Source organism: Canis lupus, chromosome 23 (assembly GCF_011100685.1).
Source record: "Canis lupus familiaris isolate Mischka breed German Shepherd chromosome 23, alternate assembly UU_Cfam_GSD_1.0, whole genome shotgun sequence".
Lineage (NCBI taxonomy): Eukaryota > Metazoa > Chordata > Mammalia > Carnivora > Canidae > Canis > Canis lupus.
In genome coordinates, this window is record NC_049244.1 from 15,022,094 (window position 1) to 15,045,030 (window position 22,937).

At 35.6% G+C, this 22,937-nt stretch overlaps 1 protein-coding gene and 1 pseudogene across 19 annotated transcripts in view; both read right to left on the reverse strand.

Annotated features, from left to right (window-relative positions):
* The window catches only part of RBMS3 (RNA binding motif single stranded interacting protein 3), a 1,328,331-nt gene that overhangs the window by 316,312 nt on the left and 989,082 nt on the right, over positions 1-22,937 (reverse strand). The window lies entirely within an intron of this gene.
* Positions 11,149-11,994, reverse strand: LOC119865359 (annotated as a pseudogene).

The following is a 22,937-nucleotide window of genomic DNA, read 5'->3' on the forward strand; positions in this document are numbered from 1 at the left end:
GGCAGAAAATAAGTACAAGAATCTTATGTATGTTCTTAATCAGTAAAGAACAATCAAAATAAATGGTTCTCAAACTTTATTATGCACAAAAATCACCTAGAGGTTTTGCTAAAATGTAGAATCCTGGGACCCCCCCCCTCCTCTCAACTCCCCTACCCCTAACCTTCCAGACACTGATTGAGCAGGTTTGGCTGGTGCCCACTAATTTGTATTTCTTTTCTTTTTAAATTACATTGTAGCTAACGTACAGCATTATATTAGTTTCAGGTGTACAATATAATGATTCAATAATTCCATATATTACTCAGTGCTCATCGTGATAAGTGTACTCTTAATCTCCATCACCTATTTCACCTATAACCCTTCCCACCTCCCCTCTGGTAACCACCAGGTTTATTCTCTATAGTTAAAAGTCTATTTCTTGGTTTGTGTCTCTTCGTTTTGTTTCTTAAATTCCACGTAGGAGTGAAATAATATGGTATTTGTCTTTCTCTGACTGATTTATTTTGCTTAGCACTAATATTCTCTAGCTCCATCCATGTTGTTATAAATGGCAAAATTTCATTTTTATGGCTGAGTCATATTCCATTATATGTGTGTGTGTCTATACACACACATAAATATACACACATCCATATGTAATATATATATCACATATATTACACATACACCACACCATATATAATATACATATTATATATATAAAAAATATATATATATCAAAACTTCTTTATACATCATTTATGGATAGACACACTTGGGCTGCTTCCATAATCTGGCTATTGTAAATGGTGCTGCGATGAACATGGCGGTGGGGGGAGATGTTACCCTTTGAATTAGTGTTTTCGCATTCTTTGGGTAAATACACAGTGGTATGATTACTGGATCATATGACAGTTCTATTTTTAACTTTTTGAGAAACCTCTGTACAGGTTTTCACAGTGGTCGCACCAGTTTGCATTCCCAGAAATTCCTTTTCTTCCATATTATCACCAACACTTGTTTCTGGAGTTGTTGTTTTTTGTTTTGTTTTGTTTTGTTTTGTTTTTTTAATTTTAGACACTCTAACAGGTGTGAGATGACATCTTATTATACTTTTTACTTGTATTTCTCTGATTATAAGTCATATTGAGCAGCTTTTCATGTGTCTGTTAGCCAACTGGATGTCTTCTTAGGAGAAATGTCTGTTCATACCGTTCCACCCATTTTTTTTTTTTTTTTTTTTTACGTTCCACCCACTTTTAATTGGATTATTTGTGGGGTTTTTTTGGTGCTGGATTATATCAGCTCCTTACATGTTTTGGATACTAATGTTTTATTGGATATGTCATTTGCAAATATCTTCTCCCATTCAAGTAGGTTGTTTTTTAGCTTTATTGGTTGTTTCCTTTGCTGTGCATAAGTTTTTGTTTTGATGTAGTCCCAGTAGTTTATTTTTGCTTTTGCTTCCCTCACTTCAGAAGACATATTTAGAAATGTTGTCAGGGCCAATGTCAGAGAAATTATTGTCTGTGTTCTCTTCTAGGATTTTTATGGTTTCAGGTCTCGCAATTAGGTTCTTAATCCATTTTGAGTTTATTTTTGTGTATGCATAAGAAAATGGTCCAGTTTCATTCTTTTGCATGTAGCTGTCCAGTTTTCCAAACATCATTTTTGAAGATACTATCTTTTACCTGTTGCACATTCTTGCTTCCTTTGTCAACTAATTGACCATAACATCATCAGTTCATTTCTTGGCTCTCTCTTCTGTTCTATTGATCTGTGTGTCTATTTTTTACCAGTACCATACTGTTTTGATTGTTACAGCCTTTTAAAAAAATATTTTGTTTATTTATTCATGAGAGACACAGAGAGAGGCAGAGACAGAGGCAGAGGGAGAAGATGTGGAACTCGATCCCAGGATCATGCCCTGAGCCAAAGGCCAATGCTCAACTGTTAAGCCACCTAGGTGTCGTTATAACATAAGAACAGCCTTATAATATAACTTGCATACTGGAATTGTGATACCTCTATTTTTGTTTTTCCTTTTCAATATTGCCCTGGCTATTAAGGGTCTTTTGTGGTTCCATAAAAATATTGGGACTTTTTGTTCTAGTTTTGTGAAAAAATGTTGTTGATCTTTTGATAGGAATTTAATTAAATGTGTAGATAAATTTGGGTAATATAGACATTTAACAATCAGTTTTAGCAGTTTTTTGGTGGAATCTTTAGGGTTTTGTGTGTACAGTATCATGTCATTTGCAAATAGTGAAAGTTTTGCTCCTTCTTTACCAATTTGGATGCCTTTTATTCTTTTCTGTTATCCGATTGCTGTGGCTAAGACTTGAACTACTACGTTGAACAAAAATGATAAGAGTGGAAAAAATTCTTGTCTTGTTCTTGACTTTAGGGGAGAAGCTTAGGGGAAAACTTGAAAACTTGTTTTTCCTGTTAAATATGTTTGCGGATTTTTTTATATGAGGTCTTTATTATGTTGAAGAATGTTCCTTCCAAACCACTTTGGTAAAGCACTTTTATCATAAATAGACATTGTATTTTGTCAAATGATTTTTATGTTATCTATTGAGATGATCATATGGTTTTTGTCCTTTTATTAATGTGATGTATCACATTGGCTGATTCACAAATATTGTTCCACTCTTGGTTCCAGGGATAAATCCTACTTAACCATAGTGAATGATTTTTTAAATGTATTGTTGGGTTTGGCTTGCTAATATTTTGTTGAGGATTTTTGCATCTATGTTCAGCAGAGGTATTGGACTGTAGTTTTCTTTTTTTGTAATGTCTTTATCTGGTTTGAGTATCTGGATAATGCTGGCTTCGTAGAATGAGTTTGGAAGTTTTCCTTCTATTTTTTGGAATAGTTTGAGAAGAATAGGTAATAACTAATGTTTGGTAGACTTCACCTATGAAGCCATCTGGTCCTGGACTTTGGTTTGTTGGGAGTTTTTTGATTACTGATTCAATTTCATTGCTGGAAGTCAATCGGTTCAAATTTTTTATTTCTTCCTGCTTCAGTTTTGGTAGGTTATGTTTCTAGGAATTTGTCTATTTCTTTTGTCTAATTTGTTGAAATATTTTTCATAATATTCTCTTACAATCCTTTGTATTTTTGTGGTGTCAGTTGTTATTTCTCCTCTTTCATTTCTGATTTTGTTTATTTGAATCCACTCTCTCTCTCTTTTTCTTCTTTTTTTGTTGATGGGTCTGGCTAGAGGTTTAGCAGTTTTATTGATTTTTGCAAAGAATAACCTTCTGGTTTCATTGATCTGTTCTACTGGTTTTTTAGTTTCTTTATTATTTATTTCTGCTCTAATCTTTATTATTTCTGTCCTTCAACTGGTCTTGGTTTTGTATGGTCTTCTTTTTCTAGCTCCTGTATGTGTAAAGTTCGGTTGTTTATTAGAGAGTTCTTGCTTCTTTAGGTAGGCCTGTATTGCTATAAACTTCTCTCTTAAAACAGCTTTTGCTGCATCTCAAAAAATTTGGACTATCGTGTTTTCGTTTTTATTTCTCTGCATGTGATTTTTTATTTCTTCTTTGATTTCTTTATTGATCTATTAATTGTTTAGTAGCATGTTATGCAACCTCCATGCATCTGTGTTCTTTCTGGAATTTTTTTCTTGTGTTAATTACTAGTTTCATGGCATTGTGGTAAAAAAAGATGTATAGTATGACTTTCATCTTTTTTGATTTATTGAGACTTGTTTTGTGGCCTGATATATAATCCATTCTGGAGAATGTTCCATGTGCACTTGAAAAGAAGGTGTACACTTCTATCTAGTATATTCTCCTGAATATATCTGTTAAATAAATCTGGTCCATTGTGTCATTAAAACCACTGTTTCCTTGTTGATTTTCTTTTGGATCTGTCCAACAATGGAAGTGGGTGTTAAAGTCTCTTACTATTATTATATTACTATCAGCTATTTCCTTTATGCCTGCTATTAACAGTTTTATGTATGTGGGTGCTCCCATGTTGGATGCAAAAATATTTACAACTGTTATATCTTTTTGTTGGCTTGCTCTCTTTACCATTATATAGCATCCTTCTTTCTTTCTTGTTAGTCTTTGTTTTAAAGTCTATTTTGTCTGATACATGTATTACTACCCTAGCTTTCTTTTCACAACCATTTGCATGATAAAAGTTTCTCTATCCTTTCACTTTCAATCTGCAGGTGTCTTTAGTTCTGAAGTGAGTCTTGTAGGAAGCACATAGATAGGTCTTGTTTTTTAAAAATCCATTTTGTTATGCTATGTCTTTCGACTGGAGCATTTAGTTCATTTATATTTGCAGTAATTATTGATAAGTATGTATTTATTGACATTTTATTACTTGTTCTGTGGCTCTTTTTGTTCTTTTCTGTTCCCTTCTTCTCTTATAGTTTGCTAGTTTTCATTAGTGATATACTTGGATTTCTTTCTATTTATTTTTTGCACATCTGTTACTGGTTTCTGATTTGTGGTTACCATTAGGTTTTGTATAATAATCTCTGTACATAGCAGTCTACATGAAGTTGATGGTTGCATAAGTTTGAGCCCATTCTTTACTCCACTGCTCCTCATGTTTTAGGTATATGGTGTCATACTTTACATCCTTTTTGTATGTGTGAGTCACCTGAGTTTTTACAGATATACTTATTTTCATGTTTTTTGTGCTTCCTACTTTTCCTACTCAGTCTTTCCTTTCCACTCAGAGTCTCCTTTATAATTCCTTATAGGGCTGATAAGTGGTCATGACCTCCTTTAACTTTGTTTTTCTGGCAAACTCTTTATCTCTCCTTCTATTCTGAATGATAGCCTTGCTAGATATAGTATTCTTGGTTTCAATTTTATTTCCTTTTAGCACTTTGAATATATCATGCCACTCTCTTCTGGCCTGTAGTGTTTCTGCTGAAAATTCCACTGATAGACTTATGGGTTTGTCCTGGTATATAATTGTCTTCTTTTCTCTTGCTCTGTTTAAAATTCTCTCTTTATCATTTTTTTTGTCATTTTAATTTCTAAGTATCTTGGTGTAGATCTCTTTGGATTGATTTTGTTGGAAGATATCTCTGTCACTTGGATCTGCATATCTGTTTCCTTCCTCAGATTAGGACAGTTTTCAGCTATTATTTCTTCAAATAAAATTTCTGCCCCCTTTTCTTTCTCTTCTTCTGGGATCTCTAACTGTGAATGTTATTATACTTAATGGGTTCACTGAGTTCTCTAAGTCTGTTCTCATTTTGCATATTTTTTTCCTCTCATCTGTTCGGCTTGACTAATTTCCATTACTCTGTCCTCCAGGTCACTAATTCATTATGCTTCCTTTCACCTATTTATTCCATCTAGTGTGTTTTCAATTTCATTTATTGTGTTCTTCACCTCTGATCGCTTCTTTTTTACTTGTTAAATGTTTCACTGATGTCCTCTATTCTTTTCTTAAGTTCAGTGAGTATCTTTATGACCATTACTTTAAATTCTCTATCAGGTATATTACTTATCTCTTCTTTGCTTATGTATCTTGCTGTGGCTTTGTCCCATTCCTTAATTTGGGACATATTCTTTTGTCCCCTCATTTTGCCTAACTCTGTGTTTTTCTCTGTGTTAGGAAAGTCAGCTATGTCTCTTGCTCTCGAAAGTAATGGCCTTGTGAAAAAGAGGTCCTGTAGTGCTCTATAGCACAGTGTTCACTCTTCACTGGAACCTGTTGCTTCAGGGATGTCTCTATGTGCTTTGTGTACAGACTGCTGTTGTGTCTTGGTCACTTTTTCCTTCAGTCCGGTTGTCTGCAGTGGCTCTCTTTCTCTGTTGTAGGCAGTTTTTGTTCATTGTAATAGGTTTGGTGGACCTATCTGAAGCTTCCTTGGGCTTGAGTTGGTCAGACTCATGTTTGCAAGATGCAGTAGCATGAAACTGCCAGGCACTTTCCCTGTGTTGTTCTCTGGGAAGCTTTTGTTGGTGGATGGGGCCTGCAATCAATGTCTCCTCCAGCCCACTGCTGGTGTCACAGTTTGACTCGTGTGTATGGTTATCTTCCAGTCACCCTAGGACAGGAGTCACTTTGGAATGGTACTGGCCCCTGTCAGGGCTGCTTGCATACTGCCAGGCTTGTGGCCTTGGTTTGAACAGGCTCTGGCCAAAAGCATATTGAAGGGGGTGCATGCAGTGTGCAGCGCCTGCAAGGTCTTCATTCAGATGAAGAGGATCATGTTGCTACCACTAGGACCAGGCTGGCTGGGGTGGAGTGCACAGTTTTAACAAAGTATGCACTGATTTACCTGGAGTGAGACCTACCACTGCCCCAGGGACTGGGGCTGCTGGGATAGATCTGCAAAGCTCTCACGGGTGGGGGTATGCAATTTTAGCATGGTGTTGTGCAGCAGGGCACCCATCTCTGCCACTGCCATCAGGACCAAGTCCTCAAAAAGACATGAATGTTGGCCAGATTTGTGCAGGTCTTCTAGGGAACTGGCCCCAAGTGCAGACTGAGACAAGCATGATTAGAATGGGTGTATCCACCAAAGCATGGTGGGGAGAGCAAGGGACTTGGCTTTAAGCAAGTCAGACAGGGAATGTTTGTGCTGTGCTGGTTCTGGTAGCTGTCAGTGTATTTATGCTGGGAGGTCGAGAGGGAAATGGAACCTACCAGCAATTTTGCTCTACAAGGAGTCTTCTAGTGAAATCTGTCCCTGAGGGACAAGCTCTGAGATGAATAAACTACTCTCCTTCTCAGATGCTTCAGGAGTTTTTCAAACTGCTGCTTGTGTGCTTTATCTCCAAGGGCTGTTTATTGTACTGTCTCTTTAAGGGTAAGGACTCAGCTTCCTCTTGCCCTCTAGGCTCTCCCAAAACCAAGCTCATTGGTGTTTAAAATTCCAGGCTTTAAGTCTCACTGGTTGGAAGAACTCCCAGAATTTGAAACTTCTAGTTTTCAAAGCCAAATGTTATGGGAATCTCTCTGCCCTGTGCCCACTCCCTGGTGTGATAGTCTGTTTCCTGCCCTTCTCTGCTCCCTACCTCCCATGGACTGCCCCAGGTTTGTTTAGCTTCCCAAAGTATCTCCACCCTTTCTACCCTTTTCAATGTGGCTTCATCTCTACCTTTAGTTGTGGAGTTTGTTCTGCCAGCCTTTGGGTCATTTTTTGAATTATTTACACCAGTGTGGGCGGTATTTAGCTGTAGCAGTAGGATGAGGTAAGTTTAGGGTCATCCTACTCTGCATATTCCTGCTTTCCTTCAAATTTGCGTTTCTGACAAGCTTTCAGACGATGCTGATGGTGGGATGTGATCATAGGACCATTTGGAGCAATGCTTGTCTAACCTTTTAAATATGAGCAAGCACAACTAAATGATGGTTGGAAAGCTCAGGAAATAACATAAGATAACCATAAATCATTTGTCCAGCTTTTGAAGATATCCAGAAATGTGACTTCATCAGGTGAAGCAATAATCTGTCAGTGGCTTACAGATCCTACTAAGGGTTGGGTCTCAATAAAATTAAGAGATAGACAGGCCCCAGACCCCACATGCTGTACTCTTTTCCTGTTGAGGTAATGTAAACTTCTTCGCCCTTGAAGAACTCCACATCCTCTAACCCTCTCTCCAATGTCAATCATTTTTTTTTTTTAAGGAAACTACCAGCTAACTCATTCTCTTTGAATTGTTATATTATCTCCGGGGTGACAGAATATTTTGTTTCCTAATCAAAGTGATAACACTTTAATCATGGAAATTATGGCATCAATCCCTGAGATACTAGGAAGCATTTACAGAGTAGGGGAACAAGTAGCCTTTCCCAGTCCCCTGATATCACAAGTGGGTGGCCCCTCCCTACAACGAAGCCCAACCCCGCCTTCACTGTCTGGAGATTATCATTGATGAAACTAGAGCCAATTTTCATTTGCCCTATAATCACTGGAGGCAAAGAGTCTCAGCTGGTTATTAATCTCATCCGTATCACAAATCCTAGAGTACTAAATCTCCCTTCTGACTTTTCTTCTCCAAGCAAAATCCTATCAGTTTCCTTAGTGTTTGGTATAAGGCCTGCTTCCTAACTCCTAATGATATTATAAATCTCCTTTAAATTCTCTCAAAATTGAATGCATGTAAGTACTTGAAAGCCAAGTTCCTATGTGAAATATTTTTTAAACCCCCTGTCTTCACTTCTCTCCCACCATCCCCAATCCAAGAGAATATCTTCTATCAATTAAAGTTGCAATGAATCATTTGTTGACAGAGGTTGAAGAATGGGAAACAAAACAAAACACCCTTAACATCAGACTAACCAGAGTTGAGCAAAGGGGAAGGATTGCTGCCAGGGTCCTGCATAGACCAATCTTACTTACTTCTGCCCTATGGATGCTTTATAATAATCATAAATAAAATAAATAAGGTGATAGTAGCTAGTGCTTCTATTTGTGGTTCACATGTAACTTATAGCTTTGGGTAGGTTATTTACTTAATTCTTGTGGCAACTTTGTAAAGAAACTGAGATTCAGAGTTTTGGTATTCTAATTGGGGTCACAGCACTGGTGTGTGACTGGGTTCTAGGGAGCTTTGCCATAAACATCTTGGCCATACACACTCTTATTGCAAACATTTTCGCCACAGACACTTTTGTCACATAACTACTTGGCCATAAGATAATTTTTCTATAAATGATAAAAATAACTGGCTGATAGTTTGGTTTTATTTCTCCATTGACAAATCAACCCCCTTTGGCAGAGTGAATGTATTGAAGCTACTGTCAGTTTGGTTTTATTTTTCCATTGACAAAATTCCCATTTTTAAATTATAGAAATCTTAGCTAGCTCTCATAATGGTCTATACAGTGACAAGCAGGTGGTATTGGTCTTAAAATAATAGATGGTAACAACTGTGTATATCAACTTGATAGAAAATATTGTGATAAACCTTACTGGAAGTGTCAAATACAAGAGTTCAAAGCCAGATTGCATACTACGCTATATTAGATAATGACATAACAGTGACACAATTACATTACTATGGGACCAAATGTTATAATGATACAAAGCTCAGTCAGAAAAGCATTATAGAATTAGCATTTCTCTCTCAGTTTCCATAGATCTTTGGGACGTCTATTAATGAAATGTGATGATATGCCAAGAATAGGGTAGAAGGCTTTCATAATGCCATACAAATCTCAGTTACCAATATGCATCCTAGTACTTGGAAAACTGATAATCTCTCTTAAAGAAGGAAGGGATTAATAATTAATTTTATTATCATTATTTTCTTTTATGTTTCATTATGTCCTTTTTAATGCCCCTCTTTTATTTTTTGTTATTTTATCTTTAACAGCAAAATTGCCTTATGGCAATTTCATTATTTTTTTTAATGTTTCATTATGTCCTTTTTAATGTCCCTCTTTTATTTTTTATTATTTTATCTTTTATGACAAAATTGCCTTAGAGCCAATTAGTTATGCAGCCAAAATGTTTGTGGCAGAGATGTCTATGGCAAAGATGCTAGGGCAAAAAAACAGTAACAACAAAACACACAAGGTGTGACAGAGAAGTAGTTGAAATCTGGCCCAAGCCCCACTTGGGGCCTTTTCCTATTATACCATACTAAACTCAAAAGTGTAATAACTCATTAGATTATCCTGCATTCTTATATCTAGTTTTCAAGAAAACTGTCCCAGATTGCCTGTGGACAATGTTTTCTGAAAAACTGAATAAAATGAGGAATTTAAAAAAAAAGGGGAAGCTAAGGGTATCTATAAAAATAAAATAAAAAAAAAAAACCCTGGGAAAACACTATAACTCCAGACAATGGATGTTAATATACATTTGCCAAATACAGTGAAATTTGGAATGAGAAGTAGAATACATAACTTCTGAAAACAAGTCATAGATATGATGGGCAGGCTTCAGGAAAACAGCACCAAACAAAAATACTCAAAGGTGTAACCGAACATTTCTATAATAATAATAATAATAATAATAATAATAATAATAATAACTACTTTCATAAACATAAATCAAAATGGAAAACTACATTTTAGTAAAAATTTGATAGAAGAGAAATGATAGCAATTGGATTTCAGGGATAGAAAAATAACTTTTGAGACAGACATCCTGAAAAAGAAATTTAGCCATCAGGTAGAAAGTCAGCATTACTTTAGTAACCCTATATCAGAAAAAACACAAAAAACAAAGCAAGCAAAACCAAATCAAACAAAACCCAAAAAAATCCTGCAGTGCAATGAGGTTTGAATAGGGGGAAATGACTCAAAAATTTTATAGGCAGTATAGTTATCAGTCATGTATAAATGTAAAAAAAAAAAAAAAGAGATTCTGAAATATGCACAAACATTGGACCATGATGGTTTCTCTATAAACTACGTGTTTATGGAATTCAGAAAATTGTGATATAAATAAAAATGAGAATTCAAGAACTGCATAGCCATTATATAAAACAATTGAAAAGGAATACTGATTTCATTTGAATGCAGAACTAAAACTGAATAATTTAGGTTATGATGGTTTTATACAAAAGGTAAATATTAAGAAGTTGGATGTAAAAACAATAATACTGACTTTGGAAACTGGAGGAGAGATGTAATGGGAGAGAAAGTAAGTTTACTATTTTCCTTATTTTTGTCTAAATTATAGATGTATCAACATTATATTTAATTTTTAAAAGTAATCTATAGAAGAGCTAAAAAAAAAAAAAAGGACTAAACACTTCCCAAATAGAATAAGCAAGAATAACAACAAATACAATAGCAAAATACATAATAATGCAAAATAAATAAAACAAAGTAGGCATTTAAAAACAGGATACAGGGATCCCTGGGTGGCGCAGCTGTTTGGCGCCTGCCTTTGGCCCAGGGCGCGATCCTGGAGACCCGGGATCGAATCCCACATCGGGCTCCCAGTGCATGGAGCCTGCTTCTCCCTCTGCCTGTGTCTCTGCCTCTCTCTCTCTCTCTCTCTCTATCATAAATAAATAAAAATTAAAAAAAAAATTAAAAAAAAATAAAAAATAAAAACAGGATACAAAAGCATGAAGACATTCATGTAAAAACCGAGAAGTTCTAATTGATAAACAGCATCCTTGGGTAGAACTTCACTAAATAGCACTCATTAAAATTAGTTCTATTTATAATATAGCAGGAGGACATATGGATTAAGGCCTGAATTTTAGGGCTATCATAAAGAAAAAACACACACTGTATGACTTAATAGAAATTTATTGTCTCTCGGTTATGGAGGCTAGAAGTTACAACATCAAGGCGTCATCAGGGTTGGTTCTTTCTGGGAGCAGTGAGTGGGAATCTGTTCCTTGACTTACCCTTAGCTCTAGCGGTTTGTGGGCAATCTTTGGCATGACTTGGGGTGCAGAAATATTGCCCTGATCTCTTCCTTTCTTTTTCTTTGTTTTTATTCTTTTGATTTTTTTAACTACTTGGAAAAGCTTCAATATTTAAACTTAGCTTTCTGATTCTGTGCTTGTGCTATCAACACTTTCACAACAATTTTATGCTTCTCAATGTGGAAAGCGTGCTTAATTCTGTCACAGATACATTAGCACACATGGAACCACCAAAGGCCCCGTTGACAGGGTTTTTTTCATTTTTTTTTTAAGATTTATTTATTTATTTTAGAGAGAGCACAAGTGGGAGGGTCAGATGGAGAGGGAGGGAGAATCTCAAGCAGACTCTGTGTCAAGAGTAGAGCCTGATGTGGGTGGGGCTTGATTCCCAGAACCTTGAGATCACAACCTAAGCCGAAACCAAGAATCAGACACTCAACTGACTGAGCCACCCAGGTACCCCAGGTTTTTTTTTTTCTATTTAGATAATCTCAGAATTTTAGGTCTCATGTGACAAACTCCTGGGCACATGCCACACATGGGTTTTGGTGCTTCCTCAACCTTTTTGGTATAGAGGTAAATAATTCTGTCACCAGGGGTTTGAGATAATCTAGTTTTGTTAGAGGATATATTGTAGGACAGCTGATGGTCCTATGTCAAATGCTGGACCATTCTAAATGCCACTATACAATGTCCCCAGAAGAGAAAAAAGAAAATGTCTGCCTTTATTTTCACACTATGTTATCTCTGTGTGCATGGCTGTCTCCAAATTCGCCCTTTCTATAAGGACATCAGTCATACTGGATTGGGAGTCTATCCCATTCCAGTATGACCTCACCTTAACCTATTTATATCTGATACGACCCTATTCCAAAATAAGGTCACAGTCTGGGGTACTGCAAACTTAGATTTCAACAAATGAATTTTGAGGAGACACCATTCAACACACAATAAGGTCCCTTTCTGCCTTTTATGCAGTTGGAAATATATTAAATATTATTTACTGTGTATGAAAGTTTTCAATCATCAGCAGAGACCAATCAACAATTATAAAGTGTGACTTCATGGTCATTCTGTGTTAGAGATCAGAAACTGGCAAAACAAAACAAAAAATACCCTGCCAAATGGAAGCCTTATATAAAACACTGTAATTTGAAACTTGGCAAAGAGCACCGAGGTAGAATGTCTTCAGAAAGACAGCTAGACATGATTCTATGAAAGGGCACTTGCCAACACAGTCAAAGTTAAACAATACTGGATGGATACTGATGTGTTCAGTCAGCTCCAATAAGAAGCTAGTTCTTCTTCCTTTGGATGAGTGCTCTCAAAAATAAAAACAAAGACACTAGTGCTGAGTGTGGGGAGGAAATAAAAAATGAGGAATAAAGTGGAATGAGGGAAGAATCTAGAATCATACCAAAGCTTAACAAATCACCCATGGAACCCTCCTAGTGGTCTGGGAGTCACTAAGCTAATACTCCAGTGAGATCTCTGTTCTCAAACTGTTAATTTTTATCTACCGGTTGCTTTGGACTCCCATTTTAGTAGGTCCTAAGGGAAATTACAAAGACAGTAAAAGTGGTCCTGAATTTCTTTTATTTTGCTGAGCTTAGCAACAGTGACTACTACGGTCAGTCACGATAGTGACTCTAGGGTAACAACACTAGTTTTATTTCCAACAATGCAATATGATCTTGGACAAGGTACTTAGATAGATGGCTTTCTGTGACCCAATTTTGTCAACAGTGCAATGAGGCAACTCATGTGAAGCTCGAAAGAAAGGAGTGAAAAAAAGAGTATGGGCAGTGTCTCAGGTTGGTGTCCCCAGAAGCAGGGCCTGAGACAGAGATCCAAGTGCATATGGCTTACCAAGGAGTGATTCAAGGAAAAGGAAGCATGGGAGGGAATGATGAAGCCTGTAAGAAGATGTGGCCTCAGGTGAAGTTCAGCTTTGGTCTCTTCCATGGAGAGCATATTCCCCAAGACAGGCTTGAGACAATGAAGAAGGCTTTTTATACTTCCATATCAATCGATCACCACAGCAGGCTCCCCCAGAGTATGTAAGACAACTCCTTTCTGTCCAGGGGAATTCTCAGAACAGGGTAGTTGTAAGCTAGTAGCAACCAGTGCTCCGAGCAACCAGGGTTGAGTGACTAACTTGGCAGAGGGAAATAGATGGGTCAGAGGAGTACCTCAACAGTACCCAAAACAGGTAGGGATTTAACCTGCCAAACATCACTTCCTGCCACCACACTGCCTCTAATTTATAATGAATTTATTTCCTTTCTAAACTTTAGTTCCATAGTTGAAGAATATTTGAAAAAACAATCACAGGTAGAATGCCAAGGATCACTTACTTACGTTCTGACATTCTGACTTCTGATTGTTTTAAGATATGTTCTGATTGTTTTAAGATATGTTCTGCCAATGCAGGTCATTTGCCCCCTTTTTTTCAGCTTCATTGTGTATTTATCTGTATCCCAGGTGCTAAGACCCTGAAAACTGCATTTCCTGGATTTCCCAGCTGACTACTGCTTAAGTCTGCCAATGCCAAGAACAAGTGGGAGAGTGGAAGATAGGAAGTAGCAAATGCACTTTTTCTCTTGTGGCTTCTGTAGGTGTCACCAGCATCAGTGGCCAGCTAGAGTTTCCAGCAAGCTTCAGCAGCTTCCATTCAGCTGCTAGCTCCAGCACTATTGCTTGAAATGGCAGTGTCATCCTGGGCCAGCAGGGGCATCTGGCTGCTCTCACAGCGGGACTGGTGGTAGTTTCAACAGTAGCAGAGTCTTGCTGCAGAGCTAGTGGTAGGTGTTACCTGCTGATACTCCCTCCTCAGTTTTGTTTGGCCAGTTTGAGGGTTAATAGCAGTTTGTTGCTATTATTAATCTCTGAATCACTTCATCCTCTTCTCTTTCTCCTTTCAGTCCTTCTAAGTTTTTTTTTTTCTTTTGAAATGATTTTTTTTTTGTAAAGAATTCTTGTATTAAAGATCCTTAGTCTGAAATACCTAGAGTGGTTTCTGTTTTTTTTCTGCCTGAATTTAATTGATAGCATATCAAACATTATGGTTTTTAATAAGAATGACATCAGAGTCACTGAATAGGTGACTAATTGTGCAGCTCAGAAAAAATAAAGGAGGTGTCTTGTGGGGCATCTGCTATACTTATTCTAATAGGTTACTCTTTGTACTATTTCCTGAGTTGAAATTTATACATGTGTGATTTAAAAAGAACACTTCTTTTGTGTTAAATTTTATTCATGAACATCATTTGCTATACTTAGAGGATTGCAGAAGCTTTTATATTTCATTCATATATATATATTTTTTACCTTTTATCTTATAAATTTAAATTGACAAATATGACTACAGAATTCTACAGACAAAAAACAAAATCAAAGACCAGAGAAAGACCATGTCAATGTTGCAGGGGTCCATCAGTAATGGTAATGTGTGCTAGTAAAGTGTCACTGCAGAAGACTTTTCCTCAGAGTCTTGCCAGTTAGTATTTTCATCATAACTTCTTCTATAATAGAAAATGTGTATTTTACATCTTTGTCCCCCTCTCTCCACAAAACATAGTGTATTATATAAAATATCGGCTCAATGCATATTTATTAGAATAGGATCAACCATTATTTCTCAACTATTTGCATCAGAATCACCTTGAAGTCTTGTTTAAAAAAAAAAACTGATCTTGAGTGACTGGGTCCCACTCTTAGAGTTTCTAATTCAGAAGTCTGAATTTATATTTCAAACAAGTAATACCAATGTTGTTAGTCTAGGGATCACATCTTCAGAACCTATGGGATAGATTATAAAATCTCTGAGAGTCAAAAATGACTAAATGATGGGTTCTTACCAAAGAAAAATTGGTATTTTCCAACCTATGTCAGGGTCAATCTGATAATAGTAGAGAGCTCTATTTTTCAAAAGAATATTTCATCACATACCGAAAGCCAGACCTCATTCATTCATCACCAATGTTTTCCACCTGTTATCTTTCCAATTTCTTTGGGAGTGAGGGAACAAGCACATTATTCCCCAGTTTTTTTTTTTTTTTTTTTTTTGAGGCAGAAAACAGATTTGGTTAAAAATTTACATATCCAGATAATTTCAACAACTGACTTATTGAGTACAAACATAGGACAGTAAAACTTTTTTTCATTCTTATTTGCCCTGTTCAGTGCCAGCAGGATAATCCCTGATTTTAGTAGATTATTAAATTGAGTAGATCAGTAGGGTTTAGGTAAATGATTGAACTGTAAAACTAAAGAATGTTTTGAGGCTAATAATTAATATTTATGATGGTATAATTCCTACTTATACAATAATGCTAAATATTAAAACTATTTCCATACAAAGTAACCAATTTGAAAAAAAAATATGTTCTCTTGGCAGCTATATAAATAGCTATTAATAAAAAAAGTTACAAAACTAATGCCAGTGAGGCAAATGACAGATTTTCAATTATATTAATATTCAACTAATAGAGAGAATGATTAAAAGATAGTATTGGTTTTACATAATCACACTCAATTATGTGACATTCCTTTCCATCCAAGTATAAAAAAGAGTCAACTCTTCCTCTATCTCATCTATTTGCCATGCAAGATTCTAGAACCCAAAAACATACATTTCTACTGACATAGTGAAAATGTTCAAGAGACTAGTGAAAATATAAGCTGCAATATATATGCATTTATCCATTCATTAAACAAACATTAAACACCCACTAGATGCCAGGGATGGTTCTGTGCCCTGGGCATATAGCAGTGACAATCACAATGATCCCTACCCTCAGAGAAGTTTCATTCTAGTGGGTAGAAATAAACAATTAAAAAAGAGAATCACTAAAAAATAAATAAATAAATAAATAAATAAATAAATAAATAAATAAATAGGAATTACTTAATATATTATAAGCACTATGAGGAAAAATAATGTGGAGATGAGGATAGGAAGTACTGGAGTAGGGGTGATAGAATTTTCAATGGGCTATTCAGGAAATTCCTTTTGAGAAGGTGACGTTTGAACAAACACTTTAAAGAGATAAGAAAGCCAATGAAAATTTGGGAGAATACCAATCGAAGAAGAGGAAATGCCATGTGCTGGGGCTCTGATACACGATTATGCCTGTGGAGCTCCCCCCAACAGCAGAGTACCTAGAATGAATATACCAGAATAAATAAGAGAGAAAGGAGAGACGAGGAGAGTGTTAACTAGAGACTAGCAATAAATATTCTAAGGTCTTGTCGAGGAGTCTAAAGTCTGGCTCTGGGCAGCCCAGGTGGCTCAGCGGTTTGGCGACTGCCTTCAGCCCATGGCCTGGTCCTGGAGACCCAGGATCAAGTCCCACGTTGGGCTCCCTGCATGGAGCCTGTTTCTCCCTCTGCCTGTGTCTCTGCCATTCTCTCTCTCTCTCTGTTTCTCTCATGAATAAATAAATAAAATCTTAAAAAAAAAAAAAAATAAAGTCTGGCTCTTACGTGGAGTGAGATGTGGAGCCATTGAAGGAAATCTTATTAAACATTAGATATGAACTGGTACTTTCAGATAATAGCACTGGTATTTAATTAAGATTAGAAACTTTATCTATACTGTGCAGTTGGAAACTTTCATATAGAATCCCTACCACAGTACCAGATATGAGGGAATAATTAATTTTTTTTTTCTTTTTGGAGCATATAAAACATTTGAAATGAAAAAGATCACATTGTTTTTTACTGGTGACCAACAAGTTGTTCTTAAAATGAAATGGGTTCTGAGAAAGTTATAAAAGCCCAAAGAGAAACAGAGAAGTTGGTGCTTACTTATTTAGAGCAACTGTTTATACTGCCATCAATTCTGTTTGCATAGAAGAGGCTATTATCAGAATGTTTAAGTTCACGGTATCATTCCTGACAAACTGACTATTTTAAGCTGGGAGGGACAGGAATTGGGTAGGAGAGGAGGAAAAAGGATACCAAATTATTGAAATATTTCTTTGGTGTAAAATGTTAGAATCCTTAAATCTACCTATGGCTAAAATATGTAAACTATTTTGCTTTCAAAATATGATGATGTTTTACGAAGAAAAAAATGACAAAATTCAACTATGACTTGAGTCACTGATATATAATGCGTTGTATTTTCTCCCAAGGCTATGTAGAATTTATTTGTTCTTCAGTGGCCTCATGCTAATAAAAGACCAATAAAGATACTAAAAAGGTTTGAGCCACACAGCCTTTCACGTGCAGACTAAGTAAATATTTAACTCCCGGCATTTATCTTACCAGTAATCTGGTAAGAACTGGTTTCTAAGAGAGTAGAAATGCCTTATTATGGTTACAAGGGTCTTCACCAGTTATTGTATGCATTCATTTAGCTGGTATTACCAAGAGAACCAGATTATTTTCACTAAGCATTGATCTTTGCCATTAGTTCTACTCCTCCTACTCATCCTTGCGCTTTAAATACTATTCCTTTCTTTTTCCTCTAGCCAGTTCAAATAAGCACTTACTTTTCCTTTTTTGGAAAGGCCTCTAAGAACACTTTCCTATTTGGTGTTCAGAAATAAACCCCATTAACCTAGAAGTTTTCTAAACTATGCTTCAATCCACATATACAACTAAGCTTCAATTAACAGGGTTAATAATCAAAGTACTTAAGTATCTTCTAACATCTATGGCTCCAAAGAAACAAACTATTTTTTTTTTCATCTAAGCCTATTACCAAGTTGATGTTTGGTTAAATGAGATTTTCTTGACTCAATTCTATTTCCCTGAATAATACTTTATAAACCCATTCCATTGGGTTGATGTAACATATTTAAAAAGAATCATTGTCACAACTTTGGAAAACAATGACAAGTCACACAAATACATACAGGCTAAGAGTAACCTTGCTGAACAGATGTACTCAGCATCCAATTCCCTTAAATATCACATTTCTGGATGCAAATTAGAGACATTATCCTCTTCCTGTCTTTAAAGTAGTGAGATTCATGGTCAAAGTGAGTACTAGAAAATTTCACGATTTTCAAGGGTGTTTCATACTAACTTGTAGTGCAACCAATTGCAGTACTTAGTAGAAAACTTTTAACAGATTTTATTTTAAAAATTTTATCAAAATTAGGAAATTAAAGCTATAGAAATTATCCATTTGAATAATTAATCCATTAATGCATCCAAAATAATTATTGAGTTCCTGTCCCTCCAGGTACTAGTGAACTTGTCACTGGGAATGCAGCCATAAACCAACCAAGAGTTGCTCTCAAGGAACACTTGAATTGACCAAGACTAATTAATCTCTTTATCTGAAATATATCTTTTAAAGAAATATGCTATGGGTATCACTGATCCTAATATATTTTGAGGAGCTTCCCAATGATGTTGTGCTGTGGTTAGACTAATCACTTGAGTTGTTAGAGAGTACAGAACTCCTGAGGGTATTGGAGTTCTTTTATCTCTAAAAACTGTCTCTGGTGACTACCCAATCTTTAGCTCATTAACTGACTCCTCAATGCTACTATATTATTCCAGAATCCCTAAAAGACTTTTCTATTCCTTTTGGCAGAAAGTCATCAAACTATTAGGAAAATCAGGAAAAAGCTTCCTTAAAGGCTGCAAATATGCCTTCATGGCCACTTCAATAACCAAAACTATAGAAAATTGTTCTTTCTTCATATATCCCAAAATGGCATTACTGATAACCCAGAGAGGTCTGTCTGCATTGTGTAAAAAAACAAAAACAAAAACAAACTTAATTACAATTGTTAGATATATTAACATTGGCTACTAAGAAATTTTTAGGAGTTACTGGCCAGTTTGTGCATTTTATAGGATATGATAAGAATTAAATCTCTCTTTCTTTCTCAAGATGTTCATGGGGGTGGTTTAAAAACACTAAGTCTTTTTTTGTTGTTGTTTATTACATTATAAGTCATAGGGATAAAGTGTGGAGAGATATTAATTCAATGCACATTTTTTTGAGGTTCCTACTCTATGGAGGGATATTAATTCAATACACATTTTTTTGAGGTTCCTACTCTATGAGAGGCATTGTATGACCTAAACTGTTAAAGAAAATGAGGCACAACTTTTGTCTCATCAGGCAGGAAACTCTGCCTCCAAGGACTTCACTGTCTTTCATGTTGGTGGGTAACAAACTTATACCAATAATACCCCCAGACATTTATTAAAACTAGCTCACATTTATATTCACAGCTAAAGATATTCTTGGAAGAGCCAGATGTTTTATTTCATTTATATTAATAAACAAAATTTAAAGATGGTGCCCTAGCGGTACAAGCTTTCTATGAACAACTCATTGGTGGATCATCCCCTCTTATTTCTGTATCTTTTATTCCTAGGTTCCCATGGAAAGGAAATCTCAATTTAAATGAAGTGAGAAGTTAAATGAAGTGAGAAGAATCACATGGGTAGAATTTAAAGATAACAATTATTTGGAGATGGTCAGAGCCATCAAACAATTAGTATGGTCAGAAAACTTTGGGGTGTGAAGCATCTATTTCTGATCCCCATTTCCCTGTAGTGTTGGAATTTTGTGTGTTTGTAGTTTGTGTTGACAGCTTGGCTCTGTCATTATCTTTTGGTCACATTAGGAATGTCTGCCTGTGGGCAGCTCTAATGGCCCAGCAGTTTGGCGCTGCCTTCAGCCTGGGGTATGATCCTAGAGACCTGGGATCGAGTTCCACATCAGGGTCCCTGCATGGAGCCTGCTTCTCCCTCTGCCTGTGTCTCTGCCTCTCTCTCTCTCTCTCTCTCTCTGTCTCTGTGTCTCTCATGAATAAATAAATAAAATCTTAAAAAAAAAAAAAGGAATGTCTGCTTGTTTTTCACTGTCAATTTTTTTTTACCACAAGAATCAGGTATCATCCATGGTATATATTTGAAATGACCTGGTTAATACATATAAGGCATTGACTGTTTTCCTAGAAAAAAAATAAAATATTTATTTATTATCAGTTAATTTTCACATTCCCTTCTTTCCAGAGCTTAGAAATAGGTTATATAAATTGGCACTTTCATTGAAAACACTAGGAGAAAAAAAAAAAAAAAGAAAAGAAAACACTAGGAGATGTCAACATGTGTAATAGGCTCCTTCAATGCTTTCAATTCTAAAAGTGTCATGACTGCATAAATTTTCATATAGATATACATATAGACATACATATATATGACTAATTATGACCACATCTATCACATTTTTTCTCCAGTTTGAAAATATGTGCATTGTGGGTGCACAGTAGCTATGGTACAGCCCCTATGGTAAGAAGTAGGGGCTGAAATTTTGATAAGGTGGGTTTGGGGGGGTCCAAACCTAGGAGCTTATTCAACCATCTCTCTGAGTTATAAGCATTGTACTACTCACTATGGACATTTAACAGGGCAGATACAAGGAGAACAAAGGAAAAGTGGAATCCAACCCTGCATCTTCAAAGCCCAGTGGCAGACCATTGACAGCAGTAAGCAAAAATCTTAACTCAGCCATAAAATTCCACTAAAATAAAGGTAGGTTTACTTTAAAGGAGGAGAGAAATATCTAGAAGATGATCAACAAAAATTAAAGGATTCAAAATTTGAATAATATAGAATTTTGAACCATGACATACATTGAGCAGGATAATAAATTGCTAAGTGGAAAATTAAGGGAAAAATATAGATGATATTAAGGGAAACGGTAGTGAACTAAATTAACTAATCTAGCAGAAATCCCAAGACACTGCTTTGAAAAAGAGATGCAACAAGCTTTACCAGAAACAAAAGCCAAAAAAGGCTAGGCAACTTAAAAGCAAATTAGTGTCTTCCATTTAAATTTCAACTTTTTTCTTCAGCAAAGAAATAATAATGCCAGAACAATCACAGCAGACAGCAGCTCAAAGAGATCATGTTAAAAACAAACAAATGAAAACTAAATAAATCAAAATATCAAAAAGTCTCATTGATATTGAAGCATATCAACCTTATAACATTAGCCACATTCCTGGGCCATAGCAATTCATAGACTTAATTAACCTTTGAAAAAGTTTCTGTCTAAAAATTTATGAAAATGGAAAGGTTCAAGATACTAAAATGTAAATAAGGGACAAAAATTATTAAAAAAATTATTCTGTAATAGTTTCTATCCATAGACAGTAGAGTGTTATGGCTAAGAGCTCAATAAACAGACAACTCAGATTTGAATCATAGGCACACTAACCTCAGACACAAAGCATAGCACACGTTACAAAATATGACATGAATGAAATTTTGGATGAGTTCTTTTGTTCCTTAGACATCTGGTTCAACATTTTGTCTTGGATCATCATCACTTATGGAAGCTTTTCAGATATTTTGTATCATAAAGAGCTCTTTCTCATCATCTGCCATGAATCAAATTACTACATTTATAAATTAACAACTGATAACCCAAGACTTAGGTAAGAATATAACTATAAAGTTTAGCTCCTTTATATCCAAAGTATGTTCCATGGACCAGCAAAACCAATATAATCTAGAAACTTTAGGAAATGCAGAATTTCTGGTCCCCTGAGAGACTTAAAGCACTAGAATCTTCACATTAACATGATACTCAGGAGACTGCTAGGCCCATAACATTTAAGCATTGTTTTAAAACGTTTTTCTTTGTAAGAAGATGCTTGTCTTCTCTGTGGCTTATCAAATGCTTTCAATTTGCCATGAATTGTCATAAACTCTTCACAATCATCTTCTTGATACTCATGACATCATTAGTTCTATTTATGTTATTGTCTTCTTTTTTCAGAAGAGGAAATGGAGTTTCAGAATTAACTTGCTGAGAATCAGACAAGAGTTGGTGTGCCTAGGATTCAAGTCTGGACAGTCTGTTTATAGAGCTCTTAGTCATTACCCCCTACTGCATAGAGATAGATAATTATTATAGGGTATTTTTTGTCACTTATTTACATTTTAGTATCTTGAAGCTTTCCATTTTCATGGGTTTAGAATAGAAGCTCCATCAAAGCTTAATTAAGCCTATGTTTTTCATAGATTGCCAATCCTCATGACAAGCACAAGCTTGGGTGGATATGTATGAATCTGTTCCATTACCATTTATCAACCATTACAGTCACACCTTATAAAATGTTGTGCTAAAAAAGTAAGATCATTTGTATTGTTTTGTGTGCACTGATTAGTATTGACTGCCTACACTAATCAAAGTCACTTTATAATTTCACAATACTTAATCATTTTATTTTTATATTACACATCACTCCAAAGGGAACGCTGCCCCCCTGACAGTTTCAGAATAAAAAAAAAAAAACTAAAAATAAGCATATTTTTGAATTTCTACCCAGGAATAAAAATTTCTACCAGGAACCATAGCAAAGGAAATCATAGACTAACAGGCCATGTTAGTCACTGTCAGTTCTTACAGACAATAAAGGTACTCAAACTTAAAAACTCTCAATACTCAATGGAGAAGAAATCTCCCTTCAAAGCAGTAACATGGAGAATTATGTATTTAGTATATGGAAGGAATAGAAAAGTTAAAGCAAAACAAAACAAAACCTTTAAAATAGTGTACAAAATGTTTACCAGAGAACCAAGAAGCTAGCATGCTACTACAGAGGTGCAATGGAGTAAAGGTAATA